We start from the raw sequence: 20,257 nt of genomic DNA on the forward strand, positions 1-20,257 counted from the left end.
TTCGACGCTTCTACAAATCTTCTGGCCCCGTAAAAATAAGCAACTCCGAGTTGCTTAGGATTACCAATCAGATCGAGATTGCCTGTGAAGGGCGGCGAAGGAAATGGCAATGGATGGGTCACACACTTCGAGAAGGCAACAACAGCGTGGCTAAACAAGCGTTAAGATGGAACCCCTTCCAACATGCAGGAAATTCTTTTGGAAGACCTCGTACAGCCTGGTGAAGATCAACCGAGCCCCAAATAACAACTATTGGCTTATCACGGAGCGAACTGAGGGTTACTGCTTAAAACCGTACTCGCTGGCGATCTGGAATAGTTGACGCCCTATGCTCTACAAGGAGTTAAAGAAAAACGTATATATAATCTTCCATCCACTCCTGCTGTAATACTCACAACTTTTTTCTCTCAAAGGCTAGTGAATCTATCGGCATTGAACCGCTTATCACTTGAATAGCTGGTCCTGATACTCAGTGGTTGGTAGGCACTACTCTCAGAGCTGCCGTTCGCTGTACCGATGCTACGAGCTTACACCTGTGATTTGCCCTAAGCTGGAGCTCTGGAGACTAATAGTAAGTTGAATGACCGATGCCTAAATCCTCTTTAGACTAGAGCGGGGATTCCGCCTTTTCTGTTGAAGTGCATCGGTCAATTTGTTCAGCTGATGACAGTAGACTTCCGAATTAATTGTTGTGTTATCCGGTAAAGGCTCAAAACAAGTGACTCCTTTATAATCTCACCAAGCAGATAGCATCATCTTTCTTTGATGGATATCGGCTTTTGAAATGCTTTGAGGTTTATCTTTGCTGCTCCATGATCTCTTGCGTTTGACATTGTTGTATACAACCCATTTCGCGTCCCCAGTAATGATGTGCTTCAAAAATGGATAATTTTTGTGACGTTTGAGAAGTGAAGCACAGACGTCAACGCGACGACACAAATTTCTCTCCATGAGGACATGGGGAACCCATATATCGAACTTCGAGGTTGAACCCAGGCCTCTCACCGATCTCAGGTGTTGTTATTCGCCGGTTTGCAGCAACTAATGCCTTTATCGCGTCTTTGCCAGCTTCAACCGGCCTTCCAGAACGTGGTGCATCTTCGACATCAAAAGCGTCGGATCGAAATTTTGCAAACCAGTTCTGGCACTGGCATATTATCAACTCATCTTCTCCATACACTCTCGGTTAATTTCTTTCTGGCTTGAACAACATTTTCCCTTTTCTATAGTAAAAAAATAAAATATGACGAAAATGCTGCTTATTGCGCTCCATATTTAAAAGGGCACCGACCAAAAACTACTAAGTAAAATCAATTGAACTTATTCACGCCACACGCCTTGCTATATCAGCTGTCAAAAAATATAATGACAATGCGACTTTAGTGTGAAGTTAGCTGTGAAAAAATTCAATGAAATGCTCTGTCGGGAAAATACGAAATTACTTTCCGAACAACCCAATAAACCCGCATTTATCCGCAAGTGCTTCAAAAAAGTGAGAACCCAGATGTCTAAATGTTTGTCCGACGAGAGCAGAACAGCTTAGGAGAAGGTGCTGAGATGACTCCACCTCGTTCTCAGTCCTGACAGCTTCTGCAGAAAGGACTTGAAGCAATCCTATGTCTCACCGCATGTCTCAACGGACAATGTCCGGTAAGGATACCTACCAAATTCGAGAGCTGTGGCTTTGTTAGCCTTCAAAGTTACCTCGAGCACCGCCGATCTACTCTTGGCTATAGCCCAAACTCTTCTTACAGCTGAGCTGATTTTTCGAAAACATATTTTTAAAAACTAATTTTATTTATAAAAGACTCAATTTTTGAAAGTATTTTCAGCTCACGTAATTCTTAATATTTTCCAAATTAATTTTTGTTGAAGTCTTAAAATATAAAAAATTGTGTAATTCCGTTGGAAAAACCGCAACTTTTTGAGGGAAGATAGCGAATACGCAACCAGAACTCAAGCCGTTTCTGGAAACTGTATTTTTTGAAAAGTGAAGTATTCGTAGGCCATATAATTTATACTATTTGGGAAGAGGCCTACCTTAGGGGTGATACAAAAAATTTGAATGAATATAAATATATATTTTTTTATTGATTAATACCCACTACTTCCTTAACAGAATGCCCCATATATTCTCAATTCGGCAACATCATAAAATTTATTTCCTTTTCGATTTGGTGTAACCGACAACGCTAGGCCGAAGTTGAGCATTTTATTTATACTCCTTTTATTAAACCATGCAACCGGATATGGAAAACTGCATCAAATCATACCTGCCGCCTAGTTTTGTCTTTGCAATAAATTTTCACTAAACAAGATCCCGGACAAAAATATCAAACTACATAGGAAACAAATAGTTCACAATCACCTTTGTATTAGTTCGCACAAAAGTCCAGTTAAATGCATAATGAAGCGTTAAATGACACTCAGCACGCCATCGGCCCATTGTTTCGGATCGTAAGCAAGTGTCCACTTTAGACCTGCTGTCTACGACCATAGCGAAATTATTTGTCACGAACCAGATATTTCCAAAGGCGGGCGGAATCAAGACTCATAAACCAGGTAATAAAACAGCTTGGCAACAGTAAAGGACATTTTTGGGACGTGCCTTGGCGCACCGCATGTCGTGTGTCCTTTGAGCGACAAAGATGAAAGCAAAGTGAAGTCTAAAGACTAAAATGCGTAACATTGCCAGTGGAAAGTGTGAAATTTCAACAATTGGTAGGGTTTACATGTACAGAGTTTGACTTTGGGACTGCTTGCGGTGTAGGCGTTTTATTTTCTAATATTTGCTATTTTAGGTATTGAAAATTATTTAACTTTTTTTCTGAAGATACAAGGCACTTGGCTAGACTGTCTGACGCGGAATTGATAATGGCAAGTAGTCTGTGCCTTTTGGCTGTATAGAGTCGTAGGTAGATACATTTACTGGTGGGTTGCTTGCCTGTTTTTTCGTACTTACAAAGTGAGCCGAGAATTGAGTGTAAAACGGGCACTTTTCAAGAAAAGATACGGCAAATGATTTTTCTTAATTGGTTAGAATTTCATAATTAATTTAATTCAAATCTAATTATTAAAATTAGGTACTGCACGGGCAGAAAATCCTTTAATCATTGTGAAAAATATCTGGATAAATGTGTCTTTCAGCACATTTCGTTTATTAATCTATATATATAAAAATGAAATGATGTTCGTTTGTACGCATTTTTTTGCGCCGATACGAGGCCAATTTTATTCGTTCTTTTTTCATATTATAGGGATCCACTAGGGGAAGGTTTTTAGCAAAAAAAAATTTCTTTTAAATATTTTCTTCATATAAAAAAAAGAAAAAATCAAAATATTGCACAAAACAAAACTTGCTCGATTCTTAGATTACATAGTATTTAAAAACAAGTGGTTAACAAACAATGACATATACGATTAGTTGACAATTGATTACAAGGATTTTGCAAGATCTGTTGGTGTTTAACGGTTAAGCCGACTTTGGGTAGATTTTTCTTTAATTGGTAGTCTTCTCATCATAGGATTTGTATGCGTTAATAGTCTATTTATGTGTCTTCTGCTAGCGCTTTGTATTGTTTCATCAATAGTATCGATGTCAAGGTCGCGATGAATATCTGCGTTAGGTATGTACCAAGGTGCATTAGTTAAGGTCCTACGTATTTATGAAAATAATGTTTCAATTCAATTGAGCAATGCTTTCTTTGACCAATTCTATATGGAAATGAATGCGTTTGCAAACGATGTTTTCGGCTATGAACACATGTTGGAATCGAATGAAAAAGGAAAGAAACGCGAAATGATAAAAAAAATTCTTGGAAAATTTAAAATGAATGGTGCTTCATTGGAAAAATTCAAAGGTAATAAGAACATACACAAGATAAAGTTAGAACTCGAATTTTTAGATTTATTTTGTTTATTTCTCATTTTTTCAGAAGTACACCACACAACAACTCATTCCAACTCTGATTTTGAAATCCTGTTGGAATTGGTGATCGATAATTTTGTCACTATAATGGTCAATGGAAATTTGCGTGTATCAGACCCTGCATATTATTTACCATATCAACTTTTTATGGAACATATGGACCAAATGAACACAAAAAAATAATTTAGTTTTGTTTTGATTTTTTGCAACATTTTGGTTTTCAGTTAATACAATAAAAACAATACTGTTTTTTCGTGAACACAAAATTCTAAATTTATTACGTTTAGAATTTTTTTAGAAACAAAGTAAATTTTTTGGTTTTGAGGAAATTTGTTTATTGTTGCTATTTGTGAAAGCGTAGATATTTGTAAGTATTTGACTATAATCCTAAAAGTTAATGGAATACCACTATGACACATAGAAAACATTTTTTCAAAGGGGTGTTTTTCGAAAATTATAAAAAAAATTGTTTTCAAAAATGTTGAAGAAATAAAGTAAAATAAAAAAATTTCGAAAGCATGAAATTTTTTCAAAACCAAATTTTCCTCAAAAAGATAAAAGAAATTTCTTCGAAGAGGTGTTTTTCTAAAATTACAAAAAAAAAAATTTCAAAAATTTTAAACAAATAAAATAAAATAAAACTTTTTCAAGGGTATGGAATTTTTTCAAAACAAAATTTTCTGAAAACCAAACAAAATTAAAAAAAAATGGTGTTTTCAAAGCATTTCATATTCCACTATTAATAGAGAATACATTTTTTCGAGGAGGTGTTTTTCAAAGCGGAAAAAAATCTTTTTTAACAAATCAATTTAAACTTTTACAAAAGTATGAAATTTTTTCAAGAACAAAATTTTCTCAAAAACGTTAAATTAAAAAAAAATAGTTTTTTCAAAATATTTAATTTTCAGCAATTAACTGAGAAGAAAGTTGTTAGATCGAAGTGTTTTTAAACTTCAAAAAACACTTTTTAACCAAAAAAAATAAACCTTTTTTCAAAAACAACCGGAATGATAACATTGCCTAACAATTTCTGCACTTTTGCACAGTCTAAAGAGGCATTGATACAGAGTGTATTTCCAAACATAGTTCAACATTACAAAAACCATGATTGACTCAGCGAAAGAGCAATTTTAGCTGGGAAAAATAAGGACGCCAATGATATAAATTCAGCTATTTTAGATCAAATACCTGGTGACATAGTTGCGTATAAGTCAATGGACACTATTACTGATCAAGATGAGGTCGTAAATTATCCAACTGAATTCTTAAACTCACTCGATTTGCCAGGCTTACCACCTCATAATTTACGATTAAAAATTGGAGCACCGATTATTATGCTGCGCAATAGTAATGTGCCCCGACTTTGCAACGGTACCAGACTCGCTGTGAAGAAGCTAATGGGAAACGTTATCGAAGCAACAATTTTAAAAGGGAAGTACAAAGGAGAAGACATTTTGATACCCTGAATTCCACTGATTCCGGCGGATTTACCATTCAATTTCAAACGTTTGCAGTTCCCTATTCGCCTTGCCTTCGCTATGACAATTATAAGGCGCAAGGACAGTCTCTACAAATGTGCGGTATTAATTTAGAATACCCAATTTTTTCTCATGGACAATTGTATGTTGCTTGCTCACGAGTGGGCAAACCATCGTCATTATTCATTCACGCGAAAGATGAAAAACCCAAAAACGTTGTCTACCAAAAAGTGTTACAATAAAGTTCGAATGAAATTGTATCAAAGAATTTGCTTTGTTTCGTATTAATTTTATTCTCTTTCAGCAAATCATTGAATTTATCGCCTAGCGAAGCGGGCGAGGGTACGCTAGTTATGATATAAACTCTTACTTGATTTTTTTATTTTTCACTATTTGGATTCTCAAAAACATCGTTTATTACTAGGCTTGGTACTGGATTTCGATGCCAGGATTTCGGAATTTTGTTTTAATTAAACTTGGGAGTCCTATATCCCGATATTATTACAAGTTTACCTCGGGATTTCCGGAAACCGAAATATTTCGGTATTTCGGGATCTCGAGAAGGCATCACTATTTGTTACCCATTTTCTAATATAAATACAAGCTTTTCTCGGGATTTCCGGAACCAGAAATATTTCGGGATCCCAAAAGAGACATCACTATTTGGTACCCATTTTGTAATACTAATACAAGCTAACCTCGGGAACGCTAACCGAGAACGAAGTCACTATTTGGTACCAATTTTTTAATATTTCAGTTATTTTTGTTTTTTAATTTAAACTTTTTAGATAAATCTAAAAAATATTTCTAAATCAAAGCTTTTTCAACCTTTTTGATATCCCTATTTTATACCTTGTTTTATATTTCGAGGGACAATTAAACCTTTAGGTCCTCCAGGACCATAATTTGACCGATGGTGATGCCAAAATTAAATATAATAGGACTATGAATAAGTTCGTTTCGGTTTTACAACAGATGGCGTAACTTGATTATTATTCCATCGATCCACATTTCCAAACATTCATTGGAGAGCTACTGTCGTAAGGCACAAACGTCAGTATACGTTTTTTATTTGAAGCGTAAACAACAATATTTTTACCACACTTGAAAATGTCGAATTTCGTGCCAAATAATGTGTTTTTGCGGGGAATTCTTCTTCATTATTTTAATATGAAGAAAAAAGCAGCCGAAAGTCATCGTATCTTGGTGGAAGTTTATGGTGAGCATGCTCTATCTGAGCGAACGTGCCAGAAGTGGTTTGCACGCTTTAAAAGTGGTGATTTTGGCTTGGAAGACGAAGAACGCGAGGGTGCGCCGCCAAAGTTCATGGATACCGAATTGGAGGAATTGCTCGATCAAGATCCGGCTCAAACGCAAGAAGAGGTTGCAAAAACTTTGGGAGTTGATCAATCAACCATTTCCAAACGTTTAAAAGCCATGGGAATGATCCGAAAGGTAGGCCATTGGGTGCCGTATGAATTGAAGCCAAGAGACGTTGAACGCCGTTTTATGGCATGCGAACAACTGCTTCAACGGCACAAAAGAAAGGGTTTTTTGCATCGAATTGTGACTGGCGATGAAAAGTGGGTCCATTACGACAATCCAAAACGTCGGGCAACGTATGGATACCCTGGCCATGCTTCAACATCGACGTCGGCGCAGAATATTCATGGCCTGAAGGTTATGCTGTGTATCTGGTGGGACCAGCTGGGTGTTGTGTATTATGAGCTACTGAAACCGAATGAAACGATTACGGGGGATGTCTACCGACGACAATTGATGCGTTTGAGCCGAGCACTGCGAGAAAAACGGCCGCAATACGCCGATAGACACGACAAAGTTATTTTGCAACATGACAATGCTCGGCCACATGTTGCACAAGTGGTCAAAACATACTTAGAAACGCTCAAATGGGATGTCCTACCCCACCCGCCGTATAGTCCAGACCTTGCGCCATCCGATTACTATCTCTTCCGATCGATGCAACATGGCCTGGCTGACCAGCACTTCCGTAATTACGATGAAGTCAAAAAATGGATCGATTCGTGGATTGCGGCAAAACCGACCGAATTTTTCACAAAGGGAATCCGTGAATTGCCAGAAAGATGGGAAAAAGTAGTAGTAAGCGATGGACAATATTTTGAATATTAAATTTGTAACCATTTTACGTCAATAAAGTTTCAAATTTCGAAAAAAAACCGCACGAACTTATTCATAGTCCTATTAGCTCTAACTACACCTCTCTTAACTACTAGCGGTGAAAAATGGCACATTGTCTAGGTCAATGGAGAGCAACTATACAAGCTAGGGAGAATGTGGAGAGGGCGAAAAATCTCTCAATAGGCTCTGACGGATCTCTGGTACCGAGTAAGTCCCTGATAATGGTTAAGCCTGGTGCGAATCAGGAGAACGCAGAAGGCGAGAAGTCAGAAGGCGACGAATGCCGAAGCATTAGCTAAGGCAAGTACTCAAGCTCCGTCAACTTCGACACCTGTAATGGCAACGAGAAAGCGCGACACAAGAGATGATTCCATTGTAATGTCGCAATCTTCTGTAGCCGAAACAAAGTCTGTACCAATGACCGGAAAGAGGGGAAAGGGAAAGAGGGGAACAGCGAAGAAGAGGAAAGTCGCTAGATAAAAGCGAAAACAATTGCATCCTCAACCCAATCGAAGGCAGATCAACATTTACCTGCAAAAGAAAAGATTAAGGGACCTCAAATGTGGAATGACACTCTTCCGTCAACGTCGCAACATTCGCGAGAGCGGCTACCAAAGCAATGACGGTAGTGATATATACCAAACAAAAGACAGTCTATTGTCAAAAGCATAACAAGACTACTTTGCGCCTATCTTTGGAAAGCCATCGGTGAGTCGAAAGACGGATCGATTTTCGAGGGTAAACGCGTGATGAACAGCACTGTAAAAGTGCAATGTGTTTCAATGATTTTTCTCGAGAATGGCTGGAATAAGTAACAGCAAAAATTCCAGCCAGCCAAAACAGCCAGTTCATTCTTGTTGAGAGTAGCAAAAGAAAGGTTGGTACGAGCGAACGTCTGGATTCCGAGACATTGTTGTTGTCCGGAAGAACTCCTGACACGCACCCGGGCTCAGAAGAAATATCTTGATACGACTCTTTGGGAGCAGGTTCCCACCTAGTGCTAGGTATCAATCTTGGGTCACTTAAGGTACTGAAGTCGAAGTACGGGTGCCGTCCTCACCTACATCTGCGGCGAATTTATTTTCGAATACAGCATAAGGCCGAGCGAAGGACAAAGCGTAAATATACTCAGACTTCTGAGACTTCAGTTATATTCACGCAAAGAAACCTGCAGCGTAGCAAAGTGTCCACGGCTCTCCTGTGCTGTAGGCATGCAAAACTGCAAACAAGCCCACACATAATATATACTAATGCAAGAATCATGGGTATGCCGCAAGCGTATCTGTGGTCCGGATGCAACGTCGTAGGGCCGAATACAGGGTACAGTACTCGAAGTGTAACCAACTTCAAACAACTTGGCTAAATGACAGTCCAGAGTATTGTTTACAAAGGCGCGCAAGCATTTTGCCGAGAGTAAACGCACAAAAAGAAAATCAGTATTGGGTTTCAAACATAAAAGTGTGATTGCATTATATTTGGCTGGAAAATCACAATCAGCATTTAATCGTGAGCTCGAGCACCTTAAAGTAAGTAAAGTTATTGTTTATCGCACCATTATCGCACTGGTAGCATCGCGAAACGACATGCAGGTGGTCATCAAAAGACTGCAACGTCACGTGATATGGTTCAAAAAGTGAAGAAGCGACTTGAGCGAAGTCCCCGACGAAGTGCCAATCAAATGGCGAAAGAAATGAAAATATCTGACCGTAGCATCCGCCGCATACTGAAAAATGATCTCAAAGTGAAGATCCACAAGATCCAAAAGGCGAATGATCTCACACCAAAGCAGACCAAAATAACTGTAAGTCACATTCTGGCAACTTGCCATTCGTTTCCGGATCGTCTCAAGGCCATAGGCAAAGCACTCGCCATGTAGCCCAGATTGTAAAGAATCTTTATATTGTCACACTAACTCTAACTCTACAGAAAATAGTTGCAAGAGATATGTTTTTTACAATCATTAAAAAGGGCTTCATTGGTTCATATCACACAAAAGATCGCAAAACTTGATAAGCAGCTTAGAAACAGAGCAACCAACCTATGTCTGTATATGTGTAAGCTATGTAAAGCACTAAATATATAAATACTTATGCACTTGGATATGTTTGTCCACATATTATTTAGCAGTACGTACTAAATTTCATACTTTCATAGATAAATGCGTCCCAGCTGTGGATAGCAAAACTATCAGCAAGCATTCCGATTCTTAAACTGGTATTCCCACACCATTCAACGCAGTAAACGACGGTCGCTGTAAGTTCGAAGGTATTTTGCACCCTATCTCACCCATAAAAAGAAAATAACATCTTGAATGTACCTTTTTTTTTGGAAGTTACCCAGCTAATAAATATACATTTTGAATATTAGCTGAATTGGTTCCTAAAGCCTGCTCAGAAAATTATTCTACCCGTCACTGAATATCCAGTCAAATTCGGTTCACCCATTCCAGAAATTAATGTACATAAACATACGAAGTTTTTAGAAATGGTGTCTGTATATTTTGTGACATTAACTGTTTTGTTTTTGAAAATATTTTCATTATACAGACACGATAGACTTGCAGATTTATTATTCATATTTTAAAAATAAGAGGTAGAAAATTTCCTTTGCTTATGCCAATAAGGCGAGAGGAGTTCTATAGAAACAACTTTTCATTTTCATTCGAATTTATGTCGGACTTCACAGTACATGAAAGCGAGTAATACAAATAAACTCGTAATGACTGGGTGCCGTATAAAAAATCAGTACTCTTACATTTGCTGCTCGCCAAAGCAATTACATACAAATTTGTGTAAGCGCTGCGATATCAACACTTTCTGCTACGAATTATTCAACTCCTTCTTCTAGATAACATTATTCATAACCACAAATCAAATATAAGTGCAGTAAGTGTTGTAATTTGTTATACTCTAATTAGCATACGCGGCAAGGAAGCTATGAAAGCCGTCGCGATTCAGGCACTCATCACAAAAGTGGCATTCTAATCGCTTAGCAGTTGGCTTGAACCAGTTAGCGGTTACTGGGAGCAAGCATTTGGCTGTGTTTATGTTACATACATAAGTGTGTGTGTATTACACATGTATGTTACATACATATGTGTATGTAAATATGATTCTGTTCAGGATCACCTCACTAACACCTCAGTTAATTATAGCTCTAGGAGCCTTGACTGCGACTGCGGTGGGTAATAATAGGTTAAAGTCTTGTATGATTCATATTTTGCTTAAATGTATGACTTCAAATTGATTCTAATTAGAAGTGACCATTCGGAAACATGCCGAGACATATGAGCAATCACATAGGAGTATCTTTTTTAGGCAGCTTGAAGGCAGCTCTTAATGAAAGGGTAAATAGAGGATTGGCTTGTTTTGAAGGCTGAAAATAAAACCAGGCTGAAGGCAGGAAAACCAGATTATGAAATGTAAAATGATAGAATTCTACAAAAAGGCATAAAGCATCGTTACATGAAGAGTTCTGGTTGCTGCGTTAGGCATATTTTGAGCCAAATCAAGCAAGCGCGCAACTCTTTAGCTGCTTGTAAGCATGAATCTCCGGAACGGAGGAACTGATTGAGATGGGACTTTCACAATTAGGTAGAGAAAGTTTCAGCGTAGGTTATAGGCCACTTTTTATTTCGAGTATTTCCATAACATTCCTAATTTTTACTGCCAAAAAGCTAAAATATGTGTGAATTTTATGGACATATGCGGTGACTAGAAAAATAGCAGCGAAATGTTCTTGTTGTTTCGGCGCTGAGAATTTCAATGCAAAAAGAAAGCTTTATCTGCTCAGAAAAACACTAAAAATTCAAGTTAAGTTATAAAAAATAATAAAAGACTAGCAAAGAAGTGTTTATGATTTTATAAAGTGACCAAGAAACTATCTTCAAACATTTTCGAACCATTTGAAATAAGTTGAATGAAAAAGAAGCTCGTTGTGTAGGTGCCAAATGAATTGATGATGAAAAATCGAATGGATCAAATGTTTAGCTATGAAACTCTGCTGAAACGGAACGTAATGGATCACCTTTTTAAGCGAATGACTTGTGATGAAAAAGTAATAATGAGTAGCAAGTAACATCGGCTAAATTCGGTCCATACCCGTGTACTCTCTCTCTCTCTCTATCTCTTTGCCTTGCCCCTATTTGGGGTCGGTCCTCCTTGTCCTCATGCCTCAGTTTTCTCTGCCCTGCGTCATCACATCATCAAAGTGCTGCTATGTCCTTTTGTAACATAATTGGGCAGGTGGTTCGTGGTCTCCCTTTAGTTCTCGTTGGCTCAGTTATGTTCATGGCAAGTTTGACGCTGTGGTATTCGTCTCTACGCGTACGTGCCGTACCATCTTAGCCTCCAAATAGGAAACTAGTGACCTTTCTCCTAAAACCTAGTAGGAAGGTCCTGAGAGTACTGGTGTGTACAATCGTGGGGCACGACGCCTGTGGTAAGCATACCATGGGAATCATTAACGACCCAATATGCCTATCCTGCCGTGAGAATGGGGACACTGCAGAGCATTTTCTCTGTAGCTGTCCAGCGATTTCGAGTATCAGGCTTAGGCTATTGGAGTGCGATGTTCTGAGTATGGATAAAGTTTGTACTCTTCCTCTTCCGGACCTATTACGATTCATCAATGAATTAAAAAAATTCGCGGAAGAATAACCACAAACCAATTTTCCAGTCTTACCATCCATACAATATCTATCCTGTATTCCTTCCTCTGTAATCTATGTGGGTGTAGTGCAATGGTCTTGCTGACTAAGTGTTTGGATCTGTCCAAACCCCCACAAATCTAATCTAACCATCTTAACCTTCTTTCTCGCATTTCCTCCGAGATCAGTGCAATTTTCATAACTCCTCATAACTAAAGGTTTTTCTCTTTGCCCACGCGCGTTATTCCTGTCGCCCATCGAAGCATTTTCATTTCCGCCACTTGCATCTTCTGGTTGTGCTTAGCTTGCGTTGCCCAACATTCCGACCCGTACAGCATTACTGGTCTCACACAGGTTTTGGACACCTTTCCCTTCATCGTTAATTGCATTTTCATATCACATAAGACGTCAGGATGCATCAGGCTTTAACCACGCTGCTTTAACTCTGTGTGTTAATTCTTGGTCTATGCTTTCATATTCGCTCAGGATCGATCTTAGGTACTTGAAAGTTGATTTTACTTTTATTGGTTGCCCTTTAACATAGAGGGCCTCTCGTTGATTTGTTTCCTCCTTGCAAAATGGTTGAGGTGGATAGACCATACACTGCGAAAAGACGCAACGGAAGTCTGTCGACAAGCTCTTAGTTGGAACCACCAAGGAAGCCGCAAGAGGGGTCGTCTCAAGACTACATGGAGAAGATCGCTACAAAAAGAAGTCGATGAATGCGGAAAATCGTGAATCACACTAAAAATGCTAGCCAAAATCACGACCAGGAGGAAATGCTTTATTGAGGCGCTGGGCTCGAATGGGAGGTAAAGGAATTGATGATGAAACCATATGACACAATACTTATATGTACATTAGAGTGGCCGCAATTTCTGGAACTGCTGATATTGTTCAGGACATCGTCCAGAGGTATGGGGCTTTCCAAAAACCACTAAAATATCAAGCCAATAGGATAAGGTTTAGACGTTCCGACTCGAGCCTGAAGTTCGAAAAAATACTAATTTTGTAAATTAAACTCATATAAAGCAATAAAATTAGTTCCGATTTATTTTTATTTTCCATGCAATATTGATCATATGATGACCGGACTTTGTGCGACAAATAACGATTTTAAAAGTTGAAGCGAATCACAAAAAAAAAGAAAAATAAGCATTTTTTAAACTTGAGGCATTAGACTTTCTTTGTTAGGCTAAAAATGTCATAATAAGCTGTTTTTTTGATAATCTTACGTTCCAGAGAATATTTTAAAATTTTTCAAACTAACATTACGTACACCTAGCGAGGCTAGCAAGTAATATTTTTCGGTATAATTAGTTTAGTTGGTCCTTTGATGGCTTCTTGTGTATTTTCTTTTTATATCCTTGTTCACTCCACTCGAGAGCAGAGGGCCTTGACAAGACTCTTCCATCGTATACGGTTCTGGGCTCTTGTTTTCGTGTCGTCTCATGTGATGTCGGCATCTGCTGGTTCGCGCAGCATCGACCATCGCTAAGTGATCTTTGGCGGTCCGCGACGTCCGCACCTTACGGGTTCCAATCCAGTGACGTCCGCGTGATACTATCTGTTGGTTTTTTTGGCGTGTGACCTATCCATACCCACTTTTCGCGTTTGATTTGCCATAGGAGGGGCTCCTAATTCGTTGATCTCCACAGTGCGTCGTTGCTGAATATTCTACAGATGATGCGGAGGAATTTGTTGACGAAAGATTGTAGCCTCTGTGTGATGGTGTTATGGACCAGCCATGTTATACTTCCGTACAACAATATAAACTTCACACATGAGCTGAGTATTCGCGCCTGGAGATTTGCGAACTCGCCCATTCTGTATGCATTCTTTCTAATGGCGTCCTTGTCAGTTGAGTTCGTCAGAGAGAAGACATATGGTATTGGCGAAGTCCAGGACCTCAATATGTCTGGTGAAAGTCCATACGATACCTCTTTTTGTACAAGGTGAATTGGGTTATGACGTATTCTAGGACGATGGCGTAGTGAATGGGCTACAGGCAGCAATATATGTTATGAGCAACTCGTTGTATTGATATGGCAGCATCGTTCTTAGCTTGCAGATCAGACCTTCATGCCACACTTTAACGAATACCCGAGCTACATCAAAAAATTTTCTTGAACAAACTTTGTTGTTTTCTAAAGCTTCTTCAATCGTGCATGCTAAGGGATTTATTTGATTGTTGGTGCAATGTTTTCCTCGAAAATCAAATTGTAATGCCATTGGGTGGTAGAATGTGACTTCATTGAGGACTTTCACGGCTTTCGAATCATTTTAATTTCAGAAATCTTTCAGTGCATTGGCTTACGCAAAAAATGAATGAAGTTTTTTTTATACCAACTACGGTTAATCTAAAACCCATACCTATGGATTAGTGGTGTCTATTGGGTTTACGCATTGGTCTGACATGTGAGGTTTTGTAATGAATTTAATCACTTTTTCTATATTTTGGAGTAATCAAAAGTAACGCCATTTACCTGGGTGAATTTTTGTTTTCCAACGCATTTAATAGAACATATTTCGGTAGATCTTCATCTAATAGGACTATGAATAAGTTCGTTACGGTTTTACAACAGATGGCGTAACTTGATTATTATTCCATCGATCCACATTTCCAAACATTCATTGGAGAGCTACTGTCGTAAGGCACAAACGTCAGTATAAGTTTTTTATTTGAAGCGTAAACAACAATATTTTTACCACACTTGAAAATGTCGAATTTCGTGCCAAATAATGTGTTTTTGCGGGGAATTCTTCTTCATTATTTTAATATGAAGAAAAAAGCAGCCGAAAGTCATCGTATCTTGGTGGAAGTTTATGGTGAGTATGCTCTATCTGAGCGAACGTGCCAGAAGTGGTTTGCACGCTTTAAAAGTGGTGATTTTGGCTTGGAAGACGAAGAACGCGAGGGTGCGCCGTCAAAGTTCATGGATACCGAATTGGAGGAATTGCTCGATCAAGATCCGGCTCAAACGCAAGAAGAGGTTGCAAAAACTTTGGGAGTTGATCAATCAACCATTTCCAAACGTTTAAAAGCCATGGGAATGATCCGAAAGGTAGGCCATTGGGTGCCGTATGAATTGAAGCCAAGAGACGTTGAACGCCGTTTTATGGCATGCGAACAACTGCTTCAACGGCACAAAAGAAAGGGTTTTTTGCATCGAATTGTGACTGGCGATGAAAAGTGGGTCCATTACGACAATCCAAAACGTCGGGCAACGTATGGATACCCTGGCCATGCTTCAACATCGACGTCGGCGCAGAATATTCATGGCCTGAAGGTTATGCTGTGTATCTGGTGGGACCAGCTGGGTGTTGTGTATTATGAGCTACTGAAACCGAATGAAACGATTACGGGGGATGTCTACCGACGACAATTGATGCGTTTGAGCCGAGCACTGCGAGAAAAACGGCCGCAATACGCCGATAGACACGACAAAGTTATTTTGCAACATGACAATGCTCGGCCACATGTTGCACAAGTGGTCAAAACATACTTAGAAACGCTCAAATGGGATGTCCTACCCCACCCGCCGTATAGTCCAGACCTTGCGCCATCCGATTACTATCTCTTCCGATCGATGCAACATGGCCTGGCTGACCAGCACTTCCGTAATTACGATGAAGTCAAAAAATGGATCGATTCGTGGATTGCGGCAAAACCGACCGAATTTTTCACAAAGGGAATCCGTGAATTGCCAGAAAGATGGGAAAAAGTAGTAGTAAGCGATGGACAATATTTTGAATATTAAATTTGTAACCATTTTACGTCAATAAAGTTTCAAATTTCGAAAAAAAACCGCACGAACTTATTCATAGTCCTATTATTTCACAAAAATGGGTAATATTTGTACCTGAAAAACTGAAAGGGCCTTTATGTTTTATAAACCAAGACAGAAAAATTCCATTCCCGACCATCGAACGTTATCAACAATGAGCTAATCTTGGACCAAATATAGTAGATATACTCTTATGTATGTGTGTATGTACGTACGTATGTATGCATGTGTGTATGTATGTATGTACGTACGTGTGCATGGTCTTAAGCAGATAATGTTCTTTATCTACTAGTCAAGTAACGATTCCCTTAGCGAGGCAATCGGGCAAACGTTAACCAGCTTAGTCACTCGAATATATACAAACAACCAAATATATTTTTGCAATATTCTTTATCAAGTAGCTACCAATGATTCCCCTGGTTCCGAGAAAGATTTTATGAACTTATTTATTACTTTGTACAGACATTCGACTATAAATATAATTGATAAAGTCAATAATGAAATTATGCTGAATAACTGAAGCAAAACCGTGCTTTGCCCAATCGTCAAGAAGGGTGATCCTACAGACTGTGAGAAATTACAGTGGGGTTTGTCTTATCGCGCCAATCAAGAAGTATTCGCATACAAGGCCTTTTCGAGCTTATTATGTGAGAGACTGTAGCCTATCGTCAAAGAACTGAATGGACCTTAACCGTGCGGGTCTTATTAAGACAGGCTTAAGGCCTGGTACGTCTATTATTGACCAGATCTTCACGATACTGGAACAGTTATTCGTGCTGCTGAGTTGAACCACTTTGGCACTATCTACCACAAAAGTCTGGGGAGGGAAGCGGAAAAAGTGGGACAGTGAACGAGAGTATAACAAAGTACCTGCTGTCAAAACACAAAGAGTCCTCGCATCTTGGACAACACGTCACTGTTGGCAACCGCGAATTTGAAGTGGTGACGAACTTTTGCTATCTAGACACCAGTGTTAGCAGCCAGAACTACGACAGTCTAGATATTAAACGAAGGATAACTCTTGCCAACAGGTGCTACTTTGGGCTCGGTAGGCAATTGAGAAGTAATGCCATCGCTTGAAAAACGTAAACAACGCTGTACAAAAGCCTTATCATCCCCGTACTTGTATACGGCGCAGAAGCTTGGACGATAACGACAACTGATGAGACATCACAGGCAGCGTTCGAGGGAAAAATTCATCGAAATATCTTTGGTCCTCTTCGTGTAGGAGAGAATGATTTCCGTATCCGACAGAACAGTGAGCTGTATGAACTATACCGAGATATGGGCATAGTGAAGCGTATTAAAATACAGCAGTTGCGCTGGATTGGGCATATCTGGAGGGTGAACGAAAGTACTCCGGCACGGCAGTCCTTCGAGAGATAACGGTGGAACTGGTGGACGACCCGGAAGAAGAGATCAAGTTGGAGAGATGAAGTGATTCATTACCTGCAGAACTCGGTTTCACCAACTGGCGCCAGCAAGCAGTGAACCACGCTAGATCATCATCATCATCGGTTCCTGTTTCTTCAACTGGAACGAAGGGCCTTAGATTCGGACGAAACCGACATACGGTTGTTCTGCCATCTAAGTAAGGAAGTAAGTAAGTGATGATGCCGAAATGCTAAAACACGTGAATAAATGAGCAACTTACAGGAATTATTAAAAATTATTATCGAAATTCTCAGTCTGAGATCACAACTCTAATTTTCGTCACAGTTATCGCTAAACCAAATAGACTCATTGAGTGAATGAATTGGAATTCTACTAAATAGTCTTTAGACAGTAAAACAACGCACTTACCAAAGTTCAGAAGAGTTTGCACCAGCTGTCTCAGTTCAGGAGGCACGCCTTTCACAAACATTGGCTCTCCCTCAATTATATTTTTATCTTAACCTCCACCTACACCTACACCCAGATTAGACTCTGCAAATATTTTATTATGCCCCTAATGGAAACCCCTGCGTACATATTTAGTCTACTCGATGATCAAATGTAAAAAATATTGGCCCACTGCATGGAAAAGAAAGTCTACTGAAAAAAATATATATATAGAAAAATATATATGCAATATTGAAGAAGAAAATTGATAAAGTCAAAGCAGAGCCTTGCACGTATTTTCATCGATTACTTTTAAGCCATTTTAGAACCCCTCGAAACTGAAAGTTTGCCTGATCTGCATACATACACGTCCACAGCGATGAGTTGGCTTGGAATAGCTCTGCTTTGGATATCTCAAAAGGCAGAAGAAGTTCTTGCGACTCAGAGTTTCATAAATATGCGGATCTAACAACATTGACTATTTTCACCCGCTACAATCGTGCAGGCTCTACAGGTGTTTGTCGATTTCTTTGTGCGCCAAGCGATCTTCAGGGTTCTTTTCACAGTTTACTGAAAGGTTACTGAGTGCTCATGCAGTCAGACTGGCAGTGGAATACTGCATTTTCTAGGGAAACTGTAACTCACCCACCGCAACCGGGAGAAATCTTACATTGGTGTTTAGTGGAATTTTCTTAACTCTTTTAACTTGAATGGAGATAAGTAATTTTCTACATGCAAAATATTGGTAATAAAATTTCACGTTTTTAGCGATAACTGGAGTCGTAAAACATTTGTGATATTAAACAACCAAATCACCGCACATACGAGGTGTGGCTATTCAGTAGTGAAACTTACACTGCAAAACATTTTATTGTGTTTTCCATGAATATATATTTATTGTCCCCCTCAATATGCAGCCCACGTTCCATGCGAATCTTCCATTGCTTGAAGTCTCTCGTCAGCTTCTTTTCATAGCGCCAACAAACGCAAATCTTAATCTTTTTAATGAAAATTTTAACTTTGGAAACAGAGATTAATCGCACTGTGCACGATTCGGCAATTAAGGTGGAGAGCCGAATACTACAAGGTGGCGCAAAATTAATCACTCTATCGGAATATTTTTTATTTTTACAAATGGCATCATAAGTCAGACATGTTTGGCACTTGTGAACTAGGGAGCTCTGTCGAAATCGCGCAAGCGGTTATCGCGCCAGTAGAGAAGAATTAGAGAGCTGCAGTAAACAAATAGCTTATTCCAAGATTTTGATGTTTTTTTTTTATTTTTTTCTTATCGTAAATTTTTTTCCTAAGAAATTTCGTAAAAATATAAAATATATTTAAAACCAAAGTTTTTGAAAAAAATTGTTTTTTTTGTTCCAATGGTTGTTCCAAGATTTTGGTGTTTTTTTTTGTTTTTTTCGTATCGTAACATTTTTTCTTAATAAATTTCGAAAAAAATATTAATGTCTTTCTAAAATAAAGTTTTTTCCCTAACAAAATTCAAAAAAAATATTTTTTTCCTAAAATAAAATTTTTTTCGAAAATTTTTGGGAACATTTTTTTTTTTAATTTTGGAGAAAATTTTTCTTTATTTTTTTTTCAAAATGCTTTTTAAAAAAGATATATTTGAAGTGACGAAATTTTCAACATTTAAAAAAGCAAAAATTTCAAAAAATACTTTCCACCCAAAATTCAAAAAAAAATTGTTTTTCCTAAAATAATTTTTTTTCCTGAAATATTATTATTAATATAATAATACTTTTTCATTACAAAATGTTTTTAATTACACATATTATAATTAAAAAAAGTAAGCAAACAAATATAAATATTTTTTTTTAAATGTTTTTTTTAAAAAGATATAAAAATTTGCAACATTTAAAATATCAAAAATTACAAAAAATTCGAAAAAGAAATAAAGCTTTTTCTTAATATAAAATCTTTTCCTAAAATAAGCTTTTTCTGTTGGAAATTTTTACAATAAATTTTTTTTTATAAAATATTTTATTAATACATATTTTATTTATAAAAAAATTAAAACCAAAAAGAAAACAAAATTTTGGAATTTAAAAAAAAAAATGAAAAAAATTTTTGAGCGAAAAGTATTTTTTTCCTAAAATATTTTGTTTTTAATTATACATACTTTATTTAAAAAAAGTAAACGAAAAAATATTACAACAATTTAATAAAAAAAATTTTTACAAAATATATATTTGAAGTGAAAAAATTTTGAACCATTAAAATATCAAGAATTACAAAAAAGGATTTTGCACTTAAAAATTTCAACAAAAAAAAATTTTTCCCTTATATATAAATTTTTCCACAGAATAAAAAATAGTTTACCTCAAATTTTTTTCCCAAATTTTTCGAGAAAATTGTTTTTTTTTTTAAATTTTTTTTTTATTATGCATATTTTATTTTAAAAAAGTAACCAAAA

The sequence above is a fragment of the Anastrepha ludens genome, chromosome 3, assembly GCF_028408465.1.
Source record: "Anastrepha ludens isolate Willacy chromosome 3, idAnaLude1.1, whole genome shotgun sequence".
NCBI classification, from domain to species: Eukaryota; Metazoa; Arthropoda; class Insecta; order Diptera; family Tephritidae; genus Anastrepha; species Anastrepha ludens.